Source organism: Capsicum annuum, chromosome 4 (assembly GCF_002878395.1).
Source record: "Capsicum annuum cultivar UCD-10X-F1 chromosome 4, UCD10Xv1.1, whole genome shotgun sequence".
NCBI classification, from domain to species: domain Eukaryota; kingdom Viridiplantae; phylum Streptophyta; class Magnoliopsida; order Solanales; family Solanaceae; genus Capsicum; species Capsicum annuum.
In genome coordinates, this window is record NC_061114.1 from 43,461,344 (window position 1) to 43,469,094 (window position 7,751).

A 7,751-nucleotide genomic window follows, 5' to 3' on the forward strand; every position below is an offset into this window, starting at 1 on the left:
CTAGATTCTTTTGCCAAGATTGTTACTTATCCATGCCTGGAGTACTCCTAGTTGTGTAGTAGGGAGCTGTTAGCCGTAAACCAACAAAGATTATTTCTTATATTCATTATAGGAGGCTTATTTCAAGGGGTTGTGAGTCTTGTCTATCTTATATTTGCTATCTTAGTATGGAGAGTCCATCTCTTGACTCTGTTCCTATAGTTCGTGAGTTTCCTGACGTTTTCCCTACTGATCTACCTGGTTTTCCTCCTGAGCCTGATATAGAGTTTGTTATTGATCTTGAGATGGACAACAAACCTATTTCTATGAAACCTTATCGTATGGATCCTATCGAGTAATTTCCCACAAATTACACCTCCTAAACAGTACAAAATGGTCGCTAATCAAATATAAAACCCAATAAAGGTTCGGGTCGAATCCACAGTAAATAGGATGAATCTGTCAAGAACATGCTGATGTAGTTAGAAAAGTACAGAAAGTAAATGAAAGGATTTTGCAAGAATAGTAGCAGTCACAACAATGACTGAATACTTTAGATTGAAATCAATATGAGATGAAAACTAGGATTGTGTTCCATTTGACTTCCGAACTCCGTGGACTTATGGGGCTCGTCAAACTATCTCGATGCCTTGCATGCAGAATCTAACAAGTTTTGTATCATCAACTATCTCTCAATACCTTTAGGTGTATTTTTCTTATCTCCTTTCAGTTTTGGGATGTCTCATTACTAACCCTTGTTCTGGATCCTAGATTAACTATCTCTTCTCGGTCTCAAGTTAATTAGATAAAGGTTGGTAGTTTGAAATTACTATTGTGATCTTCTTTTTCTAATCTCAACGTCTCCCTCGAGTTAGTGTCGAATACAATCGGGTTCTTAGCATCTGCAGTTGCCAAGAAAATAATAAATACAAAGAAAATGACAATACATGCAAGAACACCAATTAAGAAGACTTTGCACTTTCTCTACTTCGTGAATTTGTTAGGGTTCCCACAACCCTAGTTAAGAGGTTTAACTGCTCATGATTGTAAGAACACATACAGAATTCATAATTGAAAGAATATGAATAATCTCACAATGAATTAAGAATGAAACCAGAATCTCAAATTAATATCAAACCCTAAAAGTCAAGAACAAGAATTCCAAGATCTAAAGTGTATCTTAGAGCTCAATATAATGTTGTATGTAATGTGCATAAAAATAGTAAAACATCAATAGAGGTATCTATAGGTTACATTAGAAAACCTAAAATTCTATCCAAAACAAAGTTGGAAAATCATTTCGGCACCAACCTATGACCCCACTTATGGGTCGTAGGTAGTACCTACGGGCCCTTGGTGGGTTCGTAGGTCTAAGAGAAAATTAGTAGGCTTCTGAACCTTACTTACGAGGGGTACCTACAGGGTCTGTAGGTACAACTTACGCCTCATAATAAGGCCTTTGTAAGTCCCAGAAAAAAATATCAACTTTCAAAACACAACTCTACTACTTAAGAACCCAACCAATAGCCCGTAGGTGGGTCACGTAAGTAGGATCTCATCTAAACTTCTTCTCTTTTTTCCCTGCTCTGCTCCAAACCCTATTTTTCTGCAAATCCAACATAAAAACACACCACATCTAAGAAAAATACCTAAGTACTTGCATAATTTCCGTGCTTTAAGCATCGAAAGTGCCATGTAACCATGGCACATCAACACCCTCAACTTTGAATGCATGTCCTCAGGCAACTAACACATAACAATAAACTAAGATGCTTGATTAAAAGAAACCTAAGGAACCTATGATAGTCAACTTGATTTTTGCTCAAAACTCTTACCCCCTCCTATTTCCAACTTTTCAAAACTATTGCATGGATACATGTAGTACAATAGTATGACACAAAGAAGTCAAATGATGGAATTACATTAGCAACAAACAATCTAGAATATTTGCAATATACACTATCCGAACAGATAACCAGTCAAAAATACAACCCATGTACCCTAACAACAAAGAATTCCCAACTCTCACAGTATCATCAAGCGTGTCAGTTCAAGGGTCTATGTCAAGGTACTCACACTCATAAAGAAGTTCCAGTCAATGTGCATAAAATACCATAGGTTTCTTTTGAACAGTTGGACTAGGATCACTATAGGAATTTATTTGGCTTTAAATATAGGCTTGGGGGCAGGTATGGTACATTTAAGCTATTATGACTCACCCTTCTTGGCACTACACTTATATTTTGTTTTCACTTCTCAATCATTCTCTTTTTATTTCTCCTCTTTATTGATTATTTATATTGGGTTTGGTTTACTTCTTGCTTTTCATTTATTTATTTATTTATTTCTTTTTCTTTTTCTACCACACCCGACTTTACTTTCTTTTCTCTTATTTTCACCCTTATTCACATCTATTTTCAACTACAAACCCCTACAATAACTATCCTCAACTTAAGCATTTTGCCTGAGTTGAGGTGCACAGTGTCTAATGAGGGATTAGGGCTATAACAGGTTTATTGTAATTAAATGGGAAGGTGAAATGGTTAAAATCAAGAACCTAGGTCAACTTAGGCTGAAAATAGGGATCAAGGGATACTTATTTACATTTGGACAGTCTTTTAGGCTAAGAGTGGACTAATTCAAAAATGGCTTATGATCATGTCCTAACCAACTATCCTACAACCTCGGCAAGACTAATCAGGAAAGTTTTGGATTAAATACATAGATAGAACTAGGTTAATGCCTCACACACACATGGTACATGGTTATATCATCAACTACTACCAATACAGTTCATGCAATACTAAGCTTTGATTAGATTATCACTAATACTAATGCCATGACAAGATTTACACAGTGGTCAACATATGCTTACATCAGACTGTTCAGAAAATTTTTTGGAGGGGTATCATTTTTTCAAACACTTAAAAAACAAAACGAAACATCTCAACTACACTTAGGTTCCTTATTTTTCCTTTACTTAAGCATAAAACAATACATAACACAAATTATGACACAAATAATACCTAAACATGTCGGCTATACTATAAACATACTTTGGGAAAAAGAGAAACATTGCAATAAAAACACCAAAAGGACATCTAGACCCACAAGTAGCTCTATTGCCATCAAATAAGAATGTATTCTCCCCAATGCATCAGTTCACCACAAATAAAGATGTTGGGAACATGCCTATGGCACCTTAGGTGTGTCAATATGATGTCAATTCTAAATAACATGAATTATCAAAATGTAAAAATAGAAAAACACCTTAGGTTGCCTCCTAAACATTGCCTGATTTAATGTCACGACACGATGTGGGGACCTTGATTACTCAGACTCCATCAATGTAGACATAGGGTTGGAATCCAGGGTCATCCACACTATTTATTACATAAAGCACCCTCATGTCTGTTGGCTACTTCATGGCTCCGCCTACATTAAATATGACTCCCTAATTATTTATCTTGAACTTAAGATCACTTCTTTCCATATCTACCAATGCTCGACCCATGGATAAAAATGGTCTACCCAAACTTATGGGTATCTTAAAATCAACCTTACAATACAAGACAACAAAGTCTGTCAGAAAGATAAAGTTATCCACTTTGTCTAAAACATCAAATGATATGCCTATAATTTTTTCAGTGTACGATCTTCCATTAATAATTAATAATTCCATCATCAACAGTTTAGGGGTCTCAATCCCAATCGCTTGAACATCACTAGTAATATCAAGTTAATGCTGGTACCCAAGTCATACAAAGCCCTAGCAAATTTTGATATCCCATTAGTACAAGGAATATTGAAATATCTGGGATCACTATTCTGCTACACAAAATATTGGGATGTAATTGCACTACTATGATGCAAACCACCTATATCCTCCTGACTGACAGTTTGCTTCTTCTATCCCAAATCCTATATAATTTTTGCATAGCTAGGCATCTACTTAAGAGCTTTAAGAAGAGGGATGCTCAGACTTAACTCTTTTGGCAGAGCAATAAACTTCTTATACTTCCTCTTTTTAGCCTTCTATTTCAACCTGTATAGAAAAGGTGGAGGAGGTCATAGAATAGGCTTCAACATTGGTTGGCCCTCCTTACCCTTTTCTTTATTAGTATCAGCTCATTTCTCTATACCCATCAACTTCTGTGTTATCTCACTATTAGCTACCAACTTCTCAATTTTAGCTTTAGGTACATCATCAATATCAATAGTATCATTTCTCACATTATCAACCATAGGCATAGGTAGATCAATAGTAGCCTTGCTGCTCTAGGTAGTGATAGCTAGGAAGTGATTGCCATTCTTAGAATTTTGAATGGTGTTGTTAGAAAGAGTGCTCAATTAATGCTGATTCAATGTAGATGACATCTGACCAAACTACTGCTCAAGATGCTTAATCACGGTAGTATGTGATTCTACTTTCTAGCATAACCCTGATATATCTGCCTTAATCTCCTTAAGAAAACTCTATTAGCTCTCTTGATGCTTAACCAACTTTTCAAGTAATGCTTCTATCCTAAAGTCAACATAATAATTCCCTGGTTGAGCATACATACCACTCTTTCCTTATAGTTACCCTTTTTCCTCCAGTTACCGTCCCTCTATGGGCTCCTATCCCAATGTATATTCCTAAAATACTTCAACCTTGATTCCCTTGCATCGTGTTCCAAGATTCTTAATTGGACCCTTGGACCTTGTATAAAAAATCTGCCATCTCTATATGAAAGTGTTTGGTAAGTGGTTCTTCGTCCTTAACTGTGCACACTCTTGAGCCACTTTATTATTTAGGGCTCTCTGCTCTCTGAAAGAACCAATACATAAGTTTTGAATCATCTTTCTACCTCCTGAGTATGACACCCTCAATTGGTTTTAGAGACACAATCTAAGATTTCCGCAGCTGGTTCCCAACGAAGGCTCATAAAAACCCCACCATTAATAGTATCAACAACAACTTTGGTATTTGTATTCAAGTCTCTATAGAGTATCTCGATCAAATTTCTCCCTGAAATTCTATTATTGGGCATATTCATCAATTTCTTCTTGAATCTCAACCAGTTTTGTACAATGCCTCTGAATGTAATTACTTGAAATTATAAATCTTATCCTTTAACTGTAACATTTTATAAGGTGAGAAAAATTTATCTAAGATTTATGTCCGTAACTCATTCCAAGAGGTAATAAACCCATGAGGTAGTTCCTCTAACTATAACATCGCTTTTCCTGTAAAGAAAATGGGAAAAACCTGAGTCTCAAAGCTTCCCAACTCACCCCAGGTAGATTTTATGAAATGCAACTCCCAATAAAATTCATGATGTCCATATTTGCGTCATCAATTGGCAAATCAACAAACACACCATTAAGATTCAACAACTGAATCATTGCACTAGTAATGTCAAACTTCAATCCTTGGGGTGGCTCTGGAGGAATGATAGCTCCTGTCTTAATCATGTCAACATACCCTAAATCTTCTATTGGATCATAAAAAAGTGGCAAATACTAATATGCAAAGGGTGGTTGAGCTCTATCCCTCTTAGCTATGTCTTTGTCGAGTGTTGCTCGACGCTCTTTTTTTTTTCGATATTTTTTCATAATCTGCACAAAGGTCATTTACCAACCTTACATTATCTTTATCTAATAATAGAGCAGTGGTTTATAAAACTATTTCTTGAACACCATGCAGAGGTGGTGGATTCAAAGCTTTGGGTTATGTCGAACTCCATAGTGACGAGCTCTATGCTCATACTCTTTAATTTTATAATATTATCTTAAGATTTATTCTAGATCAAGTTAAGGTAGGATAAAAGGATTTCCTTGACCTTGAGTATTGGGCATACAACAGCATATGCCCTAAGAATAACATAAAATAGAAAACCAGGAACCTCAACAACCTCAATCAATCAATCCATAATCATATTCCCTGCCAAAGATGCCAAAATATAATGTCACCAAAATTAAACCAACTAAAAAGTATAATAAGGTCACTGATTAATTATAAAACCCCACAAAGGTTAGGGTCGAACCCACAGGAAATAGGCTGAATCTCTGTCACGAACTTACTGATGTAGTCGAAAAAGTGCAGAAAGTAAATAGGGGATTTTGTAAGAACAGTAGTAGTAGTAACAATGCTTGAAAAATTTAGGTTAAAATCAATATAGGATGACTAATAGGATTGTGTTCCCCTTGAATTCCTAACTTTGTAGACTTATCATGCTCGTCAAACTATCTTGGTGCCTTGAATGCAAAATCTAACAAGTTATGTAAAACAAACCATCGCTCTACACCTTTTAGTGAATTTTACTCATCTTTCCTCAATTTTAGAGTGTCGTATTACTAACTGTCATATCTTGTTTTGATGATGATGAATTTCCAACAAGGGTCCAGGTCCATGGATCCTTAAGGCTAAAGTACAGCTGGCACATGCCAACACAGTTTTGTCATCTAGTGTAATAAATTAGGCAGGTGTTGTTTGTACTATTTAAGACACCTGGTACAATTGCATTTTAACCCTAATAAATACTCTACTGTAAAAGGTAAAGGATGCTTCTCAATTTATAGTTTTTGTAAATCAAAAAACTTAAGAGTGAATGAAGAAAAAACCTAACTTTCAACATTGGTCAAGTTCTTGCTAAAATGGAGAGTGTTCTTGAGTCAAGCTTGAGCCTATAAATGAATTACTCATTTAATAGGAAAAATGTTATTTTCTTCTTTCTTTTAGAGTGTTTAGGTAGAGTTACTTGAGTTTGAAACTATTTAGAGTTAATCAGCGTTGAGGGGGTCTTGACAAAGTTGCCAAGGTGAAATTGTAATAGAGTTACTACAAATGGAAGAAGCCTAGAGTTAGGTTCAAGTTCAAGGTTGTAATCAAGAGGTTGATTATAGTGAATTTTTGAAGAGATTGTTAGGGCAAGATGTGGTTTTTCCTTCCTTGAGCAAGGAGGTTTCCACATTTAATCTTGTATTCTTTAAGTTTCCCGCACGATTTGTGTTCCTGGTTAATTTATTATTTTATTGCCTTTGACTGATTTGAGTGACCTGGTCCCTAATTGTGTGGTGCAACCCCCAAGGTTTCAACAATTAGTATTAGAGCCAGTTCACTCTAAAAGGTTCACACCTAGAGTGTTTTTGTTATTATGGCTACTCCACCTAATTTGTAAAAAGGAAAATCTACCACTACACCACATAGATTTAATAGGAAGTACTATAGTGGTGGAAAACTAGGATGTATGACTTTATTATGGCTGAGGATAGTGAGCTAATGGACATAATCCTTGATAGTCGTCTGTACCTGTTAGAGAAGTCAAATAAGGAGAAGTTACAAGAATGGTTGTCAAAAGTAGGAGGGAGTTCAAGATGAAGATAGAAAGTAGGTTCAGAAAAACTACAAGGACAATAAACTATTAGTTTGTATCATATGACCTAATAAATACAATAGGATTTCTGCTTGTGAAAATACCAAGGAGATTTGAGATTGCTTGAGGACTGCTCAGGAAGGTACCAATATAAAGAAGGATTTAAAAGTAGACATACTGACTATTCAATATGAAACCTTCACCATGAAAGAAGGAGAACAATATAAGAAATGAATACAAGACTCACTTCTATCACAAATGAGCTTCACCGCATAGGAGAATTGATTCCATTATACAAACAAGTGAGGAAGATTTTTTGTGTTCTTCCTAAGTCTTGGAAAAGCAAAGTGGATGCTATAACTGAGGTAATAAATCTTAAGACCCTCACTATGGATGAACTTATTGGAAATCTAA